The 23698-nt window shown below is 41.6% G+C and overlaps 2 long non-coding RNA genes across 3 annotated transcripts in view; one reads left to right on the top strand and one right to left on the bottom strand.

The window, feature by feature from the left end:
- Positions 1-23698, top strand: part of LOC138372373 (uncharacterized) — a 369640-nt gene that overhangs the window by 107956 nt on the left and 237986 nt on the right. The gene's annotated exons all lie outside the window — the stretch shown is intronic.
- The window catches only part of LOC138372372 (uncharacterized), a 52632-nt gene continuing 30352 nt past the window's right edge, over positions 1419-23698 (bottom strand). Inside the window, exon 3 of the long non-coding RNA XR_011230804.1 lies at positions 1419-7344. This is a non-coding gene — a long non-coding RNA (uncharacterized lncRNA). The remainder of the gene's footprint in view (positions 7345-23698) is intronic.

Consider the following 23698-nt stretch of genomic DNA (forward strand, 5'->3'; position numbering starts at 1 on the left):
GTCTTCATATGTGCAAGATGACGGAATCTCTTCCCACACTCTGGACACTCGTGAGGTCTATCACCTGAATGCACTAACATGTGAGTCTTCATAGTTCCACGATGAGTGAATCTCTTCCCACACTCTGGACATTCATGAGGTTTGTCACCTGAATGCACTAGCATGTGAGACTTCATATTTCCAAGCTGACTGAATCTCTTCCCACACTCTGGACATTCATGAGGTTTGTCACCTGAATGCACTAGCATGTGAGACTTCATACTTACAAGCTGACTGAATCTCTTCCCACACTCTGGACACTCGTGAGGTCTATCACCTGAATGCACTAACATGTGAGTCTTCATAGTTCCACGATGAGTGAATCTCTTCCCACACTCTGGACACTCATGAAGTTTGTTACCAGAATGCACTAACGTGTGACGCTTCATATCTCCAAGACGACTGAATCTCTTCCCACACTCTGGACATTCATGAGGTTTGTCACCTGAATGCACTAACATGTGACGCTTTATGTGTCCAAGACGAGTTCCACACTGTGGACACTGGTGCGTCTTCATCTTCTTTATTATGGGTGCAGTTTGTGTGAAGGTATTCTCCTCTGGGTGATTGCAAGAGTGGTGATGGTGGGAGACGCGTCAGGATCAAAGTCAATGTTGACGGTTGGGCAAGGCTTGAGTGTTGTTTCTTAAACTTAGACTTGATATGAGCCCTTAGCGGTCACTGGTAGTGCTTCTTCTTTATAATAGGTGCAGTTTGTGTCAAGGTTTCATGCTCCTCTCTGGACACTCACTAGCACTGTTGACAAAATGGCGCTAGATGCACATACAAGCATTCCAATGTTTTTTTCTGGTTCCATATCTTATTCCTTCAACTTATTTTTATTTGGAGCTGGTTGTGTTCATTTAATATTTTGTTTTCCTCGTGTTTTCCAGTCGCAGAAAGTACTTGGAATTGTTTCTTTAAATATAATAGCACATAATTAAATATTTTTTAAAGGAAACAGTTCTCCCTTGGTGGATGTACGTCTATGCATGTGAGGAGCCCTGCACACGCCTAGATTTAGATTTAGATTTTTTATTCAGGTAAAGGTATTTATTTATTTATTTATTTATTTATATACAAGAAGGTACCATGGGATTGTGAGGATACATAGTATAGTAATTACAATCTTATAAAGCCACTAGTACGCACAGCGTTTCGGGCAGGGGCAGGATTCAGGAAGGTACTTACGAAGGTTTTTCCTCTTAGCTAAGAACGTTTTCCTTCTTAGCGCCTTCGTGGCGGCTACGTCCGTATTCAAGTAGCTACACTAAGTGGAAAAACCTTTGTAAGTTCATTCCGGGATTTAAGTGTGGTTTCGACCACTCATAGCTTTACATAAACTGGTTATGTCATTTTTTCTCTACTACATAACACTATTATTATTAACATCTTTATTGACAAAATTAATTACAATTTTGCCTAATCTGATAATTTTGATAGTCTTATTAAAGTGAGGATAATGCTAGTATTCACTGTCACGCAGGACAGAGGGTCATACATATAAGACAATAGGTCTAATCTGTAGGCTGAAGCACATATATATCATGATTACAATCAATGTTTTAATGTAAGGATATGTGAAAACAACTTTCTATTGTGCACTGCCACACAAGGGCAGGGATAGCCCGGGTTCATAAGTGATACAGCTTAGAAGTAATATAAATAAAAATTGTTCTTCATTCTTTAAAATGGACAAGCAAATTTTGGGTAAATTGTTAGGATGTCGTCCAGAACACCTGAGTCAATAAAATAGTTACACAGTTGACGGTACAATAGCTTTTTCTTTTATTTCATTTATTACCTAGGTTGCCTAGCCTCGCCATGCTCCCTTACTCCATTGTACCCCTGGCTTTGCCTGCATCTCAAATTGCAAATTGTTACTTACAGTGTACCTGAGAGTACTTGTAAGCAATCTACCTCATTTTTCATTTTTGCTCAATTTGTTTTTGTATTGCTTAGTCTTGTTTATATTTTTGTTTTGTATTTCTATATCTTGTGTTTTGTATAGTCCATGTTTATATGTTTTTTCTTTAATCTCATTTATTACCTAGGTTGCCTAGCCTAGCCATACTCCCTTACTCCATTGTACCCCTGTAAGCCCCTTTTGTGTTTGTTTTGTACAGTATTGTGTACATTTTTTTCCCCTATTTTATAGCTTATTTCTACCTTGTAATTTGCCTTTCTTTCCTTGTTTTTCCTGCAATCAGCTTTTTTTATGCAGACAAGTATAGACCCAGAACTTAACCTCTTATCCACTATCTATGACAATAATCACTTTAATGATCTAAATTACAGATATTTTGCAGCACAAGATGTAAACAATGTATTAACTCATAATCACAATATCTCTGTAATCAATTTGAACGTTAGATCCCTAGGTAAACACTTCGATGATGTTAGTGCCTTGATTGAACTTATTGACAACAAATTCTCTTTTATTATACTTACTGAAACATGGTTGAAAGAGGATACTACTCAACTCTTTAACATGCCCAACTACTCAGCAATTCACAACTGTCGTCAACTTCAGATAGGTGGTGGCACTGCTCTTTACTACCACCAAGAACTAACATGCTTAAAAGAAATTAGAACTAGAGACTGCTATGGGGAGTATATCTTCGCCAGCTTCAGAGTCAAGGGTGCCGAGTCTGTCCTGTCTGTGGGTGCAGTTTATAGAATTCCTAACACTGATGTGTCCGAATTCAACTCAAACCTTAGAAATCTAATACTTGATAACAGACTGAACAAAAACCACCTAATTATCGCAGGGGACTTTAATATTGACCTCTGCGAGCCAGAACACCCTACTGCTGTTAGCTTCCTCAACTGTATGAATTCCTGCTTCCTCATACCCTTAATCACTAGACCTACTAGAATCACTGATAGCACTGCCACGACTCTAGATCACATCTGGACAAACATAACCTCTCCGCTTACTTCAGGTATAATCACCGATAGCACTACAGACCATTACCCCACATTTCTCTTAACTAACATTAGCAAACCACCTCTTGAGTCAAGAGAGATACGTTTTAGACTACACAATGAAACTGCTATAGACAATTTTATAACTGCTGCTGATAATGTCAACTGGGAGTCCGAGTTAGGTAACATAGAGGACATCAACCTAGCAGTGCAATCTTTTCTCCAAAAAACTCTTAGCCTTTATAATACCCACTGTCCTATGCTTACAAAACAAGTCACAACCAAAAGGCTTAACAATCCCTGGCTTACAAAGGGAATACTTAAATCTATTAATAAAAAACATGACCTTGAGAAGAAGTATAGGTTAGGAATTGTCTCCAAAGAATTCTCAAAGAATTACTCATTATTGCTATCTAAGATAATTAGATGAGCCAAAACTAAATACTATGAAGATAAATTTACCCAACTAAAGAGCAACATTAAACAAACTTGGAGAAAAATTTCACAAATATTGGGAACAAAGAAGTCTTTCAATAACAAACCGACTCTCCTGTCTAATAACGATGGTCAGCTTTCAGCCTCTGATTCTGCTATTGAGTTCAATAGGTTCTTCTCTTCCATTGGTTCATCCCTTGCAAATGATATTCCATCTTCCAGTACTGACATTAAGGACTATCTTACAGGTAACTATCCACAGTCTCTGTACCTAAAGCCTATTAATTCCACTGACGTCAATGAGATAATCCTTTCCCTTAAAACCAAGTCTGATGCCCTTGAGGAGATACCAACTTTAATTTACAAAAAAGCCTCCAGATCTTTAGCCCCTGCTATTGCTTTGCTCTTCAACAAGTCACTTGAACTCCAAACCTTTCCAGATATTCTAAAAAAAAGCGAGAGTAACGCCTGTCCACAAATGTGGTGATCTCACAGATGTTAACAACTACAGACCTATATCAATCCTGCCAAACTTGTCAAAAAATTTTGAAAAACTAATCTATAAGCAGCTTTACTCATATCTAGCCAAACTCAATATACTTAGCCCTTGCCAATATGGCTTCAGACCCAAAAAAAGCACTAACGATGCACCTATTAGTATGATTAACTCGATTCATACAGCTCTTGATAAAAATGAGTTCCCTGTTGGGTTATTTGTGGACCTGCGTAAAGCTTTTGATACTGTCAACCACCAAAACCTTCTTCTTAAATTACATCATTATGGAGTCAGAGGACACTCCCTACAATACCTCAAATCCTACCTTACTGACAGGCTCCAATATGTTTCTGTGAATAATACAATTTCTCCCACCCTACCCATCAACATTGGTGTTCCCCAGGGCAGCATACTTGGCCCTCTCCTCTTTCTCATCTACATTAATGACCTTCCAAATGCCTCCCAACACCTCAAACCAATTCTATTTGCTGACGACACAACCTTCATTTACTCCAGTCCTGATCCCCTTGCTCTAAATGCCACAGTAAATACTGAGCTAAATAAAGTCCATCTGTGGCTAACTGCCAACAAACTCACCCTTAACATTGACAAAACTTTCTATATTCTGTTTGGCAATAAATCCTCTAATCAAATAAATCTCAAAATAAACAATACCCAAATTTGTAACAAATTAGATGGCAAATTCCTTGGCATTCTCATTGACCACAAGCTGAATTTCCAGGGACATATTTTAAACATATCAAAAAAAGTTTCAAAAACTGTGGGCATTCTTTCTAAGATCAGATATTAAGTACCACGCCCTGCCCTGGTGACTCTCTATTACTCCCTTATTTTTTTTTTTTTTTTTTTTTTTTTTTTTTTTTTTTTTTTTTTTTTTTTTTTTGAGATATATACAAGAGTTGTTACATTCTTGTACAGCCACTAGTACGCGTAGCGTTTCGGGCAAGTCCTTAATCCTATGGTCCCTGGAATACGATCCCCTGCCGCGAAGAATCGTTTTTTCATCCAAGTACACATTTTACTGTTGCGTTAAACAGAGGCTACAGTTAAGGAATTGCGCCCATTAAATCCTCCCCGGCCAGGATACGAACCCATGACATAGCGCTCGCGGAACGCCAGGCGAGTGTCTTACCACTACACCACGGAGACTGCTGATCCTTATCTATCCATATCTCAACTATGGTATTTGTGCTTGGGGCTCTACTACCCAAAATCACTTACGTCCTCTAATTACTCAACACAAAGCTGCTATTAGGACAATATCCAATTCTGGCCCCAGACATCACTCGGTACCCCTACTCAAATCTCTGAATATGTTAGACATTAAGTCACTGCACATTCTCTCATGTGTATTATACATATATAAAACGCTAAACTATAATGCCAATCCTGATCTCAAAAGCTTCATAGAAGGTTGTAACAGAACCCATGAGCACCACACCAGAAATAAATACAGTTTTGATATTCCTAGAGTACGACTTAATCAAACTAGAAATGCTCTACAAATCAAGGGGCCCAGAATGTGGAATGACCTTCCCAACCATGTTAAAGACTGTACCTCTCTCAACCAGTTTAAGTTAAAAACGAAGCTATACCTAATAAATTCCCTGTAACCTACCTTACCCTTCTATTGTCAACCAATGTCTGTTTTTCTTTAAAGAGCGCTGTTTGTCGACATAATTGTATTTGTGCTGCTTTTTCATCTATGTTTTAATTTCTTGTTTTCATTCTACTCATTATGCTCAATTAGTATTAAGCTTGTCGTTTAAGTTTATCATGCCCGAAACGCTTTGCGTAATAGTGGCTTTAGGCATTGTATGTACTAGCTCTACCTATAAGTCAACCAATCTTTGTAAAAATTTATTGTATGTATGTACCTTACCTAAATAAACATTTTATTTTTTTTTTAATAGGCCAGGAGGTCTAAAGTCCTTTACGGTTTCACATTCATCAATATAGTGTTCTAGTGAATGCATTAAAGGTTTATCACAGAGTTTACAATCTGAATATTCTGGTATTGGCTCAGCCTCACTAACCTGCCAGATGTGTCTATAGCCAAGGCGAATTCGCGCAATGACTACATCACATTGCCTGGTCCGGTTACTGTGCTGACCATACAAATACCTATTATTACAAAACTTGTCATAACTTTTAATACTGCAGCTTTCAGGTCTCTAGGCATTTCTTAGTTCTTCTAAATCTGAATTAATTTCTTTAATTTGTATGTTTCTAATAACTGCATTAGATAGTCCAAAGTCATAATCAATGTTTTCTTTCCTGCAAGCCTCATTGGCTAATTGATCTACAAAGTCATGTTTTCCAACTCCAACATGGGATGGGATCCACACAAATTTTATACAAGAGTTATTATCATTGGCAAAAATTACATTCCATTTAATATTACAAGCTACTTCCGACATACATTGTGATGGGTTATTTAAGGACTGCAGAGCACTTTTAGAGTCACAGAAAATAACTCCACCACCATTGAGCTTAAGGTATTCAGTGGCTAGATAAATACCCAATAGCTCGGTCTGTGTCGTGCTTGCCCAGTTGTTCAATCTCTGTGTACTAGTCATGATCATTTCATTCCCTTTATACACTGCACATGCACAACCTGTTCTACCAGTGCCTAACTGCACAGAGCCATCAGTAAAGGCATAGGATTCAGTCGGTTTGAGAATTTGAAGACGACTGTCAATAGCTTCTAATGTTATACATCTCAAAATGTCAGTGTTATACATTTGTTTTACACTGATGGGAGTATAATGCAGAGAGACCTCCACATCTTTCCAAGGGGGAATATAGTGAACAGTTTTATTAGGGTTAAGAGACACATTCAGTTTTCTGAAGTTGGAAGAAAACGTGCTCACATTGGGGACTTGTTTATTTTATAATGGTAAATAATAAATATATAATAAATTAATAAATAATAAATTTATTATTATTATATAATAAATAATAATAATAACAAATACTATAATGATAAGCAATTATTTTTAATGAATCAAATAGCTAATTAGGGTGAATTATAAATAATTATTGACTAGTGCATAACAATAAAGTATTAAGGAATAATTATAATCAATAATCCTTATTATTATAAAGTAGAAATCAATTACAATTAATAACTACATCTATATAGGTAGTAAATGAAAGTTACATTAATTTAATTACACTAATTACAATTCATGGGAATATTTCATAACTATCTGCAGGCTTATCACTTTAGGGGTTCCGGCGGAGCACCCCCAATCCCGCGAGGGCCAGCGGCGTGGAACCCCCAACCCCGAAGGGCGAACGCGGCGGCTGGCCGCTGTAACTAGGAATGTGTGTCGACCTCATGGGTGCAGTAGTCTGCCCTCGGCTCCATCCCTTTTCCTTGTTCATCAATGGTGTACCTTGTGCGCCTTCCGTAGTCGGTTCTGGAAGTATTAAGGCAGTAAGGGTGGGCAGAAACGGGCATGCAGTATGAACGTGACGGGCAAGGAACCTACCCCTTAAGGGTACTGCTGGAATTAGTTTCTAAGAGGAGGGGGACATTTCTGGAAGCGAACTGGGCAAGTGTCATTAATGGATAAAGCCAGGGTTATACCCTGCAGAAACTCTGAAATGGAACACTGGCACAGGGAATAGGAGTGACTAGAGGGGAAAGGAAGAGAAAAAGATCTTCCAGGAAACTAGTCTGTAGCGAAGTGAGGTAACTGCCAAACCAAGCAGAACTTTAGCGGGAAAAAAACCGGACAAGTGAAAAAGGGTGGGGGGGGGGGAACCAGTTACCGTATCTGGGTCAAGGGCAGAAGTTAATCCAGGGGGAGGGATCTAGCAAGTAATAACTCGTTTCAAAATAATCCATTAGCATAATATAAAACAATAGAACAGCCCAACATAATCAATATTTATATGACCAATATGTATATAATATCAAATCAATATATAAATAAACAATAAATCAAATATAAGAAACAGTTCTTTAAGGCGTAACTGCAACATGTTTGCGTCCAGAGTGACACGAACACAACAAATTATAAGGATGGTAACCGAGTCCGTTACAGTGATCCCCATTGTATATTGGCCTCCGAAAGCATGTTAAGAGCTGAATAGTTAGCCTAAGAAACTGCCTTAAGAGGCATCGATGAGTTCAGTCTTGGAGTGTCAATGAGCATTCTGCGAGCAGCAGTACCCCAAGAACTTCAACAAGATCTGGGGATCTGAGGCAAAATGAAATGGACACCAGGAAGGCTAGGGATCCGTAACTGTAAAATAATTAATGTAATTAATATAATATAGTAAAATAACAGAGAAAATATCGAAAATAGTAAACCAACTCCCAGACCCATAATAAATTGGTTAAGTGAAACCATCGAAGACAGGGTCTTCAGTAGCAGACAAAAACCAACTGTATATTGCCGTTATGTAGATGACATATTCGTAATAGTAAAAGACTCAGATAAACTAATTGATCTAAAAAGACATCTAGAGAGAGAGTCAGTACTCCGATTTACACATGAAAATAGTGAAAATAACAGTCTGCCATTCCTGGATGTACTAATAACAAAAACAGGAACCTCTTTAAGCACCAACGTATATACCAAGCCTACCAATATAGGATTATGCCTGAACGGTAGAAGTGAGTGCCCCCAAAGATACAAAGCCAATGTTCTCAATGCTTATATTCGTCGAGCGCTTACCCACTGCTCTGAATGGAGCAACGTGAGTAGAGAGTTTGAAAGAGTAACTCAGGTATTGGTGAACAAGGGATATAGCAACGCGGAAATAAACGCTGCTATAAGAAGACACTTGGACCGTTGGTATAATCCAGAACCTAGAACAGAAACCATAATACTTCCAAGAAAATTATATTACAAATCAACCATGCACAGTGAACATATAAAAGAGGAAAGAATAATGAAAGAAATAATCCATAAGGAGTAAAAAGCACTACTCCTAACCAAAACATAAACCTGATAATATTCTACAAAACCAAGAAGACTTCCGAACTCATCAAAAACAGCCCGAAGCCGACAGAGAACCCTCTACAGCAGTCAAGCGTTGTATACATGTACACTTGCCCCCACGAAGGATGTAACCTTCAATCTAAGTACATAGGTATGACGTCGACCAAGCTGACGAGGCGTTTGACATGCCATCTTCAATCCGGTGCCCCTAGGAATCACATGAGACAAGCCCATGACATCACCCTAACAAGAGAAATGTTGAACAAAAATACCTGTATAATAGACAAAACCCAAGATGCAAGAAGATTACAAATTCTTGAAGCAATTCACATAAGAATAGAACAACCTACCATGAACACCCAAATCACGGAACTATTTACTCTACCCACCATGAGAGTAAGGACAAGACCAGAACATAACGATGCCAACACAGAAGACAATGTTAAACATAACAGGCCAAATACACTGGATTAATCTTTGTGTTTAGATAGGAGATGCCTCGTATGGGCCAATAAGCCTTCTGCAGTTACCTCTATGTTTCACCCCACATTTATCCCTTGTGTATCCCCCCATGTTTTCAGCTTTATTGTCTTATCACCTGACCCAGTGCGGGTATAAAATCAACCAGCATTGTAAAATCTCTTCACTTGAGAATGAACCATGGAGGTTCGAAACGTTGTGCAAATTGTATAAATAAGTGTAATACATTCTATAGTAATTCACCTCTTTTCTTCACCTTGAAATTACGAAAATGATTTTTGGAGAACTCCTCTTTCAGCTTAGCCCTGATGCTAAGAAAATCGTTAGAGGGATAGAAGCCCTAAATCAGAAGATAGTAAATACAGAATATGTGGTCATACTCAATGAGACATGTTTAAAAGAAGACCTGCTGCCAGTATACACCAATATATGTATATATATATATATATATATATATATATATATATATATATATATATATATATATATATATGTATATATATATATATATATATATATATATATATATATATATATATATATACATATATATATATATATATATATATATATATATATATATATATATATATATATATATATATATATATATATATATATACATATATATATATATATATATATATATATATATATATATATATATATATATATATATATATATATATACATGTATATATATACATGTATATATATACATGTATATATATACATGTATATATATACATGTATATATATACATGTATATATACATTTATATATACATGTATATATATATGTATATTCAATTAAGCCCTGATGCTAAGAAAATAGTTAGAGGGATAGAAGCCCTAAACCAGAAAATAATAAATACAGAATATGCGGTCATATTCAATGAAACATGTATGAAACAAAACCTGCTGCCAGTATACACCAATATAAACCCACATGACCCAGCAGTCCGCAATACAGAGTTTACCTATAGGTATAGGCAAGAGCTCATTCGGCATCAACTAAACAAGAAGAAGGAAGCCCTCCAAACCTTTACAGAGCAAGCTGAGCATCTGTTAAACAAATGGACCCAGTACGACATCCCCATCCAACTCAAGCAAACCATCAACAGTGAACTATTTAACCTGAAACAACAACATAAAACTCTTGTAGAAACAAAGACACTCCGTAAGTTAACAGCCCTAAACGGTGGTCAGTTAAAAATCCCTCGTCCTAAAGATGGCTACATTAACCTGACTTCTTATGATCTTACCCAGGACCAACGAGACCTCTTAAATCTTGGTCTAAATTGTCAATTCTTATCTAAACCAAAGATGCATCAAAAACGCCTGGAAATCGAAATGCTTCTGGAGGATATCCATAAGCTAGAAGACAACAAAAAAGTCATCACCACTGACACACTTGAAGCTGAACTACTTGCAGAAGCAGGGAAAAAACGAGGAACATATTCATCTACAATCTTAACCCCACGACTCAAAGAAGCAGCGAAACAACTAAAAAATCTGAAAGACGTAACAATAAGAAAAGCCGACAAGACAGCAGCATATGTATTGATTCCTACCCATGAATACATGAACAAAATTAGCGACATCCTTAGTGACGACTTCAAATTTCAACGAATCACGAGGAACCCCGTAGAAGACCTTAAGCGGAAAGTAAACAAAACAATTACAGCAATCAACGCAAAGAAAGGTAGTGTGCATTTCAATAAACTTCAAGGCGACTATGGCTTAGGATATGCCTACGGCAATGTTAAGACGCATAAACCAGGTAACCCACTACGCCCTATAATCAGCCAAATACCAACCCCAACTTATCACCTGGCAAAGAAACTCAATGAACTCCTAACTCCATACACTCCAAGTAAGTTTAGTCTACAATCATCAGCAGATTTCCTAGAATTGATCAAATCTACTCAGCCCGATGGTATCATCGCTTCCCTGGACGTTGAATCCCTATTTACCAACGTCCCAGTCGACACAACCATAGGAATGATACTGGACAGAGTATACAGAGACGAGAGCACCCCCAAATTAGACATACCTGAGTTACACTTGAAAAGTCTTCTCGAAGCATGTACAAAGGAAGCCCCTTTCATCAGTCCACAAGGAGACATGTATTTACAAATAGACGGAGTAGCAATGGGCTCCCCCTTAGGAGTTTTATTTGCTAATTTTAATTTTAATTTGCGAGCAAAGACAAAAATACAGATGCGAATCCTCAGGGAGTTCCTCTTCGCCGACGACGAAGCGATCACCACACACACAGCAGAAGGCCTGCAGCAGCTACTCAACCGCTTTGCCGCAGCCTGTTCCGCATTCGGCTTGACAATCAGCCTGAAGAAGACACAGGTGATGGGACAAGACGTCAATGAGCTACCCTGTATAAACATAGCAGACTATGTGCTGGAGGCAGTTCACGAGTTTGTGTACCTGGGCTCCACAATCTCAGACACCCTTTCCCTGGACACTGAGCTGAACAGGCGTATCGGGAAGGCCGCAACAACACTGGCCAGGCTCACAAAGCGCGTTTGGGAAAATGCCAAACTGACAGTGCACACCAAGGCACAAGTCTTCATGGCATGTGTGGTGAGTACACTTCTCTACGGCTTGGAATCCTGGACCCTGCGCTCTCGCCAGGAGAGACGGCTTAATACCTTTCACATGCGGAACCTGAGACGCATCCTTGACATCACATAGAAAGACCACGTCACCAAGAATACAGGACTCGAGAGAACTAGAGTCCCTTCAATGTTCACTCTCCTGAAACAGACACTTGGGATGACTGGCACATGTCACACACATGGAAGATGGCTGCAAACCAAAGGACCTCTTGTATGGAGAACTGGCATCAGGAAGGAGACCCACCGGAAGACCTCAACTGCGTTTCAAAGACGGCTGCAAACGCGACCTCAAGCAGTTGAGCATCGACATCAACAGAGGAGGTCTCGACCACTGTCAGACGCACCCGCTTCGGCGTTTACCTGCACTCGCTGCAGTTGGGACTGTCATTCTCGGGTTGGCCTTCACAGCCACAGCAGGCGCAGCATCCAACTAGACTATAACAACTAGACACCCAGGGCACAACTCCATAACCCGCACGGGGTTGACCGATGACTACTTCTAGTTAAGGTAATTATGGCAAAATTATAGTACTAATAAAGACAATCATGTTAATATTATAGTAATAATTAGGGAATTTTTGTAAAATTATAGTAATAATTAGAGAAATTATGGTAATATTATAGTAATAGTTCAGGTAATTATGGTAATATTATAGTAATAGTTCAGGTAATTACGGTAATATTATAGTAATAGTTCAGGTAATTATGGTAATATTATAGTAATAGTTCAGGTAATTATGGTAATATTATAGTAATAGTTCAGGTAATTATGGTAATATTATAGTAATAGTTCAGGTAATTATGGTAATATTATAGTAATAGTTCAGGTAATTATGGTAATATTATAGTAATAGTTCAGGTAATTATGGTAATATTATAGTAATAGTTCAGGTAATTATGGTAATTGTGAGATTTTTATTCTTGACAGGTTATCAAAAGAATTAAGTCCTATTGATGTTACGTTAATCGCAACTACCTCGCAAGAGAGGCAGACCTTAAACAGCAAGAGCTGCCAGTGGCAGATATTTAATCTTAAAGCCTAAGATCATAGGACCGCGGGAGCAAACCGCCAGGCGAAACCACTCGGGTAACACCTGTCACTTAGGTCGCTGGCTCCTCCTAGTTAACAAACTAATAAAGGGTAGCCGACGGATTCTCACCTCTTATTTATAGAAGTGTGGTGCTGTGCAATGGACTCGAGCTTTAGATACAGACTTGATATGAACATAAGCAGGCAAAGCGTTGCAGAACATAAAATGTGGGGCAGTAAAATTGGAAGGTTTGACGTAAACGACCGTTTCTATAACAAAACAATTTATTCACAAAACAAGAACTAAAACTACTACACAGTGAATTTACGTTACTTTACTGTCACTCCAGTGGCACATTAAAGAAACAGCTAATCAACAGCCTGATGGACCCACGGTCTCCTTATCCCGTCGTCGCTGACTGAACAATGACACTAACTGAACAAAGTGGTGCCCACTGGTGACGCAAGCTTGCAATCAATATTGTCACGGCTTCACGGTGACCAATACTATAATCACAAAACTTGACTGGCGCTCGCTGCCCACAACGAGGTACCAAGTAACAAGGCGGTTAATCCAAGAATGATAACCCCTTATAAAAAAAAATCTTACGTTAACACTTGTCTCTCAGGACAAACAAAACAAAAGTTACTCTAATTGAATTTAAACAATTACGTTAACACACACGTGTCTCAACGACACTTAAATGGCATCAATAACTCGTAAATCAATTAATTACATCAACTTGAAAGTCAAGCATTCGGTGAGTAATTCCCAATTAATTACTGAATACAACAGCCTATTAATACAGACGAGTATTGACAAAGCCTACTGTCTTTCAACTGACAGTTCACTTCCGGTCTTACGACAAGATTACCTTAACGAGGGTAGACTACTGTACCACACACAATGTTCCAATACTCCGTGTAAACAACATCAACACCTGGTGAATTCACTAAGTGGCGATTACTAATTATCTTTAATTAGCTACGAGTGCTTAATCACTCTGTCCGCCGACAGAGCTGATCAGTCCAACGAATTACAACAGCTTAATTACAGCGCAATTGACTCCGATCATCACAGACCGTCAACCCCTTACGTTAATTACTCAATTAACGACAGCTCGTTAACTCGTTAACACTACGTTAGTCTTCACTTGACAATTCCTCCACTGCGTGAACTTCACTGTGACTGTTGCCTTTACACGTCCCTACGTTAATCACAACAATGTTCAACGAACAAGTGACCTCGTTAAGTAAATCGTGACCCCCGGTGACGTTAACTGACTTTAATTCTCACGGAATCCTTCACAGTACACAACGCCTTCCACCAAGGTCAAACTTGTCTACGGTTTACACACGGTACAACACAGTACAACGCAGTACATCCTTGCCACTCACGGCAAAATTTGTAAATGACTTCCCCCAGTAAATTATCCACCAATAATTCACACTTTACCACAACACAACAGTAAAATATATAACCAAGGGAAATCTCCCTGTTACCACTTTCCACTGCTGAAAAAAGGGAATCAAATTACAGCGAATACATACACGGCACATAGCAAAATTATAGAAGTAAATAACTCACTTTACCTCTGAATGTGTCACTAGGTGTCTTCACACACGTCAAAAATCACAGTTGGGCCCAATCCTCAACTTGATGACAAACCGGGTAGACTCACACGTCTCCAATTCCCATTCACCTCCCCAGGTGGTCCCAGGGACAGAGGACAGACGGACCACTGGGGGCGAACCCAGCTTCAGAGTTTTATTACCCAAACGGAAACAGTGTACTTACATTAATGATGTGGGGCCCCTCTTTCACTCACACATACACGTCAATCACACTCCCACTGCTGCTGCTGGATGATGACGTAGGCGTCCTCACTTCCTACACGTGGTCAGGTGGAGCACAGGGTCCTAGACCACGGGGTTAGCTCTACACACACACACAGAGACCAGGATGGCGCAGACACACCGGCACAGGCAGCCAAGGTTGTGCACAACAGCAGGGATGCGGTACCACGCCCCTTCCACTTGACACGGTACCCCAGGATACGACGGTACACGGTGTTACACGGTACGCGAGATGGAGTCCTTCACTGTTCCTCAGAATTATAACATTTAAGGTTTCTCTCATAACACTGAAACCTTTTCTGGCATGTCTCACAGCAGTATCTTCAAGCACAGATACGATCGGCGGCGGATGTCGTTTTTGTAGCCCGATAATTAACGCCTCACTCAGTCCAGCTCCTCTAAGATGGCGTCCCACAATTACGCGGCTAGATGACAAGTTCACACGGCTCGATACAAGCCCCTTTCCGATTACCGGATTCTTACGCACGGCACACGGAAAGATAGCAAGATGTAGGCGTGACTTTAGCAACGTTGCAGGCGGTATTTTCCGATGCTTGGCCTAGCACGGGAAATGTCCTGTCCTCAGGCAGCAACGTATTAGGTAAGAATGTCTTTTCCCGCCAATATCATGCCTGGGGTACCCATGCGGTACCCCTCAGCGTCTTGGCCAATCACGGTTCAGCATTTCTGAGGCCCAGGCCCTCAGCCACTCCCGCACCTGCCCCATGACGCTACCCCCCCTCACACGAGGTGGACACGTGATAGGGGGGGGTTGGTCTACGGCCGTTAACCCCCCATACCTCCCTCTCTACACTTGACTTGTACAAAAATTCCCTGAAATCAACTCCCTCCTGTAATTTCCTTCACAGACCTGATACAGCGATCAGAATGACATCAATGGCTAGCAAATGTCACGGGCTGTCCAACGACACCCAACACGACTGTGGAAAAGTTATATACAGAAAGTTGAATCACGGTGCACATCACTGGTGCACTGTGCAATTTTGTACTTAATTCAGCGCACGAGAGAGCAGGGAAAATATGTCTCCTGACAGTAATATTATAGTAATAGTTCAGGTAATTATGGTAATATTATAGTAATAGTTCAGGTAATTATGGTAATATTATAGTAGTAGTTCAGGTAATTATGGTAATATTATAGTAGTAGTTCAGGTAATTATGGTAATATTATAGTAATAGTTCAGGTAATTATGGTAATATTATAGTAATAGTTCAGGTAATTATGGTAATATTATAGTAATAGTTCAGGTAATTATGGTAATATTATAGTAATAGTTCAGGTAATTATGGTAATATTATAGTAATAGTTCAGGTAATTATGGTAATATTATAGTAATAGTTCAGGTAATTATGGTAATATTATAGTAATAGTTCAGGTAATTATGGTAATATTATAGTAATAGTTCAGGTAATTATGGTAATATTATAGTAATAGTTCAGGTAATTATGGTAATATTATAGTAATAGTTCAGGTAATTATGGTAATATTATAGTAATAGTTCAGGTAATTATGGTAATATTATAGTATTCTTTAGGTAATTATCTTATATTCCTTTCAATATCTTATGACATTTAAAAGGTTTTTGATAACTTAAGTTTATTTACTCAAGAGAGGAAAGACTCCTGAATGAAAACCGGACTTTAGATAAAACTTGTCAAATACATATCCAAAAATACAGACTTCAAACGATTGCACACACACACACACACACACACACACACACACACACACACACACACACACACAAATACACACACACACACACACACACACACACACACACACACACACACACACACACACACACACACACACACACACACACATACACACACACACACACACACACACACACATGCTGCACGTGTTGCAACGTACAAGAACAGCGTGTTCTGGGTGTTAACACCCTGAACACCCCGGTGTTCACGGGGTCGGACAGCGTGAACACCGGGTCCAACTGGTGACCGCGTGAACACCGGGTCCAACTGGTGACCGCGTGAACACCGGGTCCAACTGGTGACCGCGTGAACACCGGGTCCAACTGGTGACCGCGTGAACACCGGGTCCAACTGGTGACCGCGTGAACACCGGGTCCAACTGGTGACCGCGTGAACACCGGGTCCAACTGGTGACCGCGTGAACACCGGGTCCAACTGGTGACCGCGTGAACACCGGTTCCAACTGGTGACCGCGTGAACACCGGGTCCAACTGGTGACCGCGTGAACACCGGGTCCAACTGGTGACCGCGTGAACACCGGGTCCAACTGGTGACCGCGTGAACACCGGGTCCAACTGGTGACCGCGTGAACACCGGGTCCAACTGGTGACCGCGTGAACACCGGGTCCAACTGGTGACCGCGTGAACACCGGGTCCAACTGGTGACCGCGTGAACACCGGGTCCAACTGGTGACCGCGTGAACACCGGGTCCAACTGGTGACCGCGTGAACACCGGGTCCAACTGGTGACCGCGTGAACACCGGGTCCAACTGGTGACCGCGTGAACACCGGGTCCAACTGGTGACCGCGTGAACACCGGGTCCAACTGGTGACCGCGTGAACACCGGGTCCAACTGGTGACCGCGTGAACACCGGGTCCAACTGGTGACCGCGTGAACACCGGGTCCAACTGGTGACCGCGTGAACACCGGGTCCAACTGGTGACCGCGTGAACACCGGGTCCAACTGGTGACCGCGTGAACACCGGGTCCAACTGGTGACCGCGTGAACACCGGGTCCAACTGGTGACCGCGTGAACAGCGGGTCCAACTGGTGACCGCGTGAACACCGGGTCCGACCTCCCAGTCTGGCCACGACTCTTCCTGCTTAATGAAGAACTCAACAGTCATACATTCATCCACTTCATCATACATCATCAACTGACAACTGAGGCGTGAGAAGACAAAATCAGGAAGGAAAAGTCTCTGAGGAAGCGAGGTAAGGTAAGGTAATTATGAGGTGAAAGTACTATTCCAGTATGATTATACAGCACTTGGAAGGGATATTAAGATCATCTGGGATATATAAGGACGAAGTGAAGGAATGGAAAGCTAACACTTGGACCAGCGGGGATCGAACATGGACCCTGCAATAAGCGAGAGGACTGAGTGGAGTAACGGTGCCCAAGCACTGGGACCATCGGGGATCGAACACAGACGTATTTTATAAGCAGCACAACTCTAATAAATGTCAGCAAACTGAAGTGTACACAGTTGTTCTCACCAGTTCTTTAAGGTTTATCAATTAGTTATTGAACTTAGTTAATGAATCAGTATTAAAGTTATGTTTATCAGTTAGTTATTGAACTACGACTGGAACCAGTAGGTGCGGGACTCTGAAGTCCTCCTCCTTGGGCTCTAGCAGCCCCAGGCTCTGCTTCAGGAGGCTGGGGTAGTTCTTGCACTTGCTGGGGTCGTTCTTCTCCGGCCCCGACCACGGCGGTCTCCGGGTTATGAGTCCCTTCACCACCTTCCAGGTCACCTCCGGAGCTCACAGTTCCTGCGACGGCGCTGGAACCAATCGTATTGGCGTTTACCTTTCCATTGGAGACTTTCGGCGCCGTGGAGAGGGGGGACCTGCTGCATGGTTGACAGCTTCTCCCCCGTATCTACTTACCCTGGCTTTGTGCCCTGGAGAGGCCACTCCAGACCGACAACCAGAGCACAACTCCATAGTCTCCTGAGACTGATGAATGTCTGCTACTACTACGACTTGAAGATATAGCTAATAATATATATGTAATAGTATTAGTTAACACAAAACTATATATTGGAGGAACTCTACAACCTGTAATAAGAAGTCTTGTACTTTGAATGTAACCAATGTTATAACCCTTTTGTGTAATGACATTTTAAATAAAATAAAATGACAAAATAAAAAAAATATAGGGGATGGTATGATAAAATATTATTAAAAATTCAGAATGTTAACTGCCAAGTTAACATCTCGATTCCTAAAGAACCGGGCTCTTGGGCCTCGTCTTTCTAACTAATCTATTTCCTCTGTATTATGTCTTCTACATATATTTCTCTTTAACACACACATACATGCACACACACATCCCCAGGAGGAAGCCTGTAGCGTCTGTCTAATTCCTAGGTACCTACTTAGTGCTGGATGAGGAGGTACATCAGGGTGAACGAAACTTTGCATATTTGTTTCTGTCTCGGCCGGGAATTGAACCTGGGCCCCTTAGGACAAGGACCCCCGAGCGGTGTCCACTCAGCCAAGAAGCCCCCAATGTGAGTGTGTACTCACCTAATTGTGCTTGCGAGGGGTTGAGCTTTGGCTCTTTGGTCCCGCCTCTCAACTGTCAATCAACTGGTGTACAGATTCTTGAGCCTACTGGGCTCTATCATATATACATTTGAAACTGTGTATGGAGTCAGCCTCCACCACATCACTTCCTAGTGCATTATATTTATTAACTACTCTGACACTGAAAAAATTCTTTTTAACGTCTCTGTGGCTCATCTGGGTACTAAGTTTCCACCTGTGTCCTCTGTCCCCTTGTTTGTGTCCCACCCGTGCTGAAGAGTTTGTCTTTGTCCACCTGTCAATTCCCCTGAGAGTTTTGTAGGTGGTTATCATGTCTCCCCTTACTTTTCTGTTTTCCAGGGATGTGAGGTTCAGCTTCTTTAGCTTTTCCTCGTAGCTCAATCCTCTCAGTTCCGGGACGAGCCTGGTGGCATACCGCTGAATCTTCTCTAACTTTGTCTTGTGTTTAACTAGGTATGGACTCCAGGCTGAAACTGCATACTCCAGGATTGGTCTTATATAAGTGGTATACAGGGTCCTGAACGATTCCTTTCACAAGTTTCTAAAGGCAGTTCTTATGTTGGCCAGTCTAGCATATGCCGCTGATGATATTCTTTTGATGTAGGCCTCTGGGGACAGCTTCGGTGTGATATCAACCCCCAGATCTTTCTCTCTATTTGACCCTTGCAGGATTTCACCTCCCAGATGATACCTTGTGTTCAGCCTCCTGCTCCCTTCGCCTAATTTCATTACCTTACACTTTCCTGAGTTGAACTTTAGCAGCCATTTTCTAGACCATTCCTCCAGTTTGACCAGGTCATCCTGTAGTCTCTGTCTATTTTCATTCCGTCTTGATTCTTCTCATCATTAGCAAACATTGAGAGGAACGAGTCTATACCCTCCGGAAGATGGTTACATATACTAGAAACAGGATGAGACCAAGTACTGAGCCCTGTGGGACTCCGCTGGTGACATCTCGCCACTCTGATGTCTCCCCCTTCATCGTTACTCGCTGTTTCCTGTTTCTTAAGTACTCCCTTATGCACTGGAGCACCTTCCCTTTTACTCCTGGCTGTTGCTCCAACTTTTTTAACAGCCTTCTATGGGGTACTGTGTAAAAGGCTTTCTGGCAGTCCAGGAAAATGCAGTCGGCCCACCCTTCTCTTTCCTGCCTAATTTTCGTTGCCTGGTCATAATAATAATAATTTAATTAGGAACTAATTAAATTAAAATTTAATTAGGAACAGTACATACATAGTTGCAGGGTTACAGTACAAACAATCTGTTTGATTTAAAGATAGAGGTAGTACATACAATACCTAAAGCCACTAGTACACATAGCGTTTCGAGCATAGAATTCTATCAAACCTGTGAGGCACTATTTACCATCCCTGAACCCATGTTGGTGGTGCGTTACAAAGTTATTTCCCTCCAGATGCTCTACAACCCTTTTCCTCACGATCTTCTCCTTCACCTTGCATGGTATACAAGTTAGGAAAACTGGCCTGTAGTTCAGTGCCTCTTGCCTGTCACCCTTCTTGTATATTGGGAATACGTTAACTGTTTTCCAACTTTCTGGTAAATCACCTGTTTCCAGTGACCTGTTATACACCATAGAGAGTGGCACACTTAGTGCTTCTGCACCTTCCTTTAGTATCCATGGTGAGATTCTGTCAGGCCCAACAGCCTTTGTCACATCCAGCTCCAGCAGACACCTTTTGACCTCATCACTGGTGAGGTCAAATTCCTCCAAGGTTGCTTTGCCTCCTCATTTAGTGCAGGGGCTTCTCCTCGTTCTATTGTGAAGACCTTGTAACGGTTCTATTGTTACGGTAAAGTATGGTGACAAATAAACACAGACACTAAGATACTATATATATATTTGGTCGAATATACAGAAGTACCCAGGTGATACGTTGGTGTGAGTTGAGCGCATTGAGCGTTGGTACAGTATCTCGCAAGTGTCTGCTCTAGACCACACTTGAAAGTAGACTAGTTCATGTTTGCTATTCTTGCTGCTTATATTGCTCGGGCAACACCTCACCGTGTTGCCCGGGCAACGCCTCACCTCATTCATCTCCAAAGGTTGACAGGAATATTAACACTATATTTGGAGCGAGTATATTATTGGGATAATCTACTCGCTACAGAACTCCCCCTCCCAGGGGATGAAAGGAAAAATACTTGATCAAGGAACTTAGCTGGTCGGTGAATTGTACGCCCTGCTCGCGTTACATAATCATCAAAGTTAACTTCCTCCTCTTCGCTGATGTCATCTAACTGGGGTCGTAGGGTGGGAGGTCGCACAGGATCGTCCGTCGTCGTAGGATCAGATTGTGGTGCGGCTGGTAATTGGGGTCGAAAAGTGAACTGCGTAGTCGGCGGATGTGTCTCTGGATTTAGCAGTGTCGCAGACGTTGAGACGAAGCCTGGAGCAGAGCAGAGAGCTGAGTGAGGCCGGAGTCGTGGAGCTCTATGTGGGAGAGCGTGGCGGCTCGATTGAGATTTGTGAGTGTCTAAACTCGGGGAGCGAGAGTGTGGCGGCTCGATGCGGTCGTAGTCTGCTGTCTGCTCTGTGTCGAAGCTGTAGCGTCTTGGGTTGATTAGGACTGTACACGCCGAGTACTACATTGTTGACTGTGGAAATTGTAGTCTGGTACCAAAAGATGTAGGCAGTGTGTGGACAACCTCGGTGTAGCAGGAGAGAAGAATGTGCATAATTGTTGCGTCCTTGGGTCGCTGGTGGAGCATTTAGATCCGGGGTGGATGGGCTCGGGCACCAGGACATTAGGAGGTAATGTAGGCACGTAGTTAGGACAACGAGGTAATCACTGCTAGAGCTGAATTGTCCTGGAGGCGACGAAGAGTCGGAAACGCAAGCTGTAAGTCCTGTACTGCGCAAAGTGCTTGAGTCGGCAGAGTATCAGAATGCAGTGAACGTGTAGATGAATCTGACGAAAGAGCAGCTTTCGTGGGCGCCCCTGTAGAACAAGCAGTGCCCTGGCAGCGACGGAGAGTCGACAGGACAGGCTGTAGATCACACATTATGTAGTTACTGATGAAGCTGCCAGATGAGTGAGTAGTGATCGTGGAGCAGCAAGCCGTAGTAGATGAAAATGCAGAGACGATCGCGATGAAAATCATAGCTGTGGCAAGGGTGTTGGCAACGTTCCATGACAGGTGGCTGCGGTCCACAGCAAGCAGCAGCAGTGGAGGTCCAGTGAGAGTCCATGTTGTAGTCCATCGTGGCTGGGTATCGTCGAAACTCTGGGGTCACCAATGTAACGGTTCTATCTCCTGGTTCTATCTACCTGGAATCTCTTGTTGAGTTCTTCACACACCTTCTTGTTATTCTCTGTGTATCTGTTCTCCCTTTTTCTCAGTTTCATCACTTGTTCATTCACTGCTGTTTTCCTCCTGATGTGGCTGTGGAGCAGCTTTGGTTGGTTCTTGGCTTTACTCACTATGTCATTTTCAAACTGTCTCTCTGCTTCCCTCCTCACTCTGAGGTACTCATTTCTGGCCCTCTGGTATCTCACCCTGCTCTCCGGTGTTCTGTTATTTCTGTAGCTTCTCCATGTTCTTTTACTCAGTTGCTTTGCTACCTTGCATTCCTGGTTGAACCATGGGTTTTTCTGTTGTTTTTCGTTTTTCTCCTTTTGGACGGGGATAAACCTGTCTGCAGCTTCCTGGCACTTTTGGGTGACAAAATCCTCATGTCCTCCCCATTCTTGTCTCTAAGTTCTGTTTCCCATGGTATTCCCCTGAGGAAGTTCCTCATCTTGTCATATTTTCCTCTTCGGTAATTCAGTCTTTTTCCCTCCAATCCCATCCTTGGATAGGTTATCTCTACCTCCACCAAGTACTCAAAGGTCAGTACACTGTGGTCACTCATTCCTATGGGGGCTTCAACTTTGACTTCCCTTATTTCTGACTCATTCAGGGTGAATATCAAGTCGAGTCTAGCTGGTTCATCGTTGCCTCTCACTCTTGTGGGTTCCTTGACATGCTGGCTCAGAAAGTTCCTTGTTGCCACTTCCAAGAGTTTAGCTCTCCACGTATCTGCACCACCATGTGGGTCCCCATTCTCCCAGTCTATCTTTCCATGGTTGAAATCACCCATGATTAAGAGTCTTGAGCCATTCCTGCAGGCAACTGAAGCTGCTCTCTCTATTATATTAATGGTTGCCATGTTGTTCCTATCAAACTCCTGTCTAGGTCTTCTGTCATTTAGGGGAGGGTTGTAAATGACTGCCACTATTATCTTAGGTCCACCCATTGTTATAGTTCCTGTTATGTAGTCTCTGAACCCATCACAGTCCAGAATTTCCATCTCATCAAAACTTCAGTCCTTCCTTATCAGCAGGGCCACTCCTCCACCTCCTCTCCCTTCCTTCTCTTTCCTTACTATATAGAAGTCCATTGGAAACACAGCATCTGTTATGACTCCTGACAATTTTGTTTTCGTGAGTCCTATTATATCAGGGTTTTCTTCTTGCGCCCTTTCTGGCAGTTCACTTGCTTTATTGGTAATCCCATC

This window comes from Procambarus clarkii, chromosome 38 (assembly GCF_040958095.1).
Source record: "Procambarus clarkii isolate CNS0578487 chromosome 38, FALCON_Pclarkii_2.0, whole genome shotgun sequence".
NCBI lineage: Eukaryota > Metazoa > Arthropoda > Malacostraca > Decapoda > Cambaridae > Procambarus > Procambarus clarkii.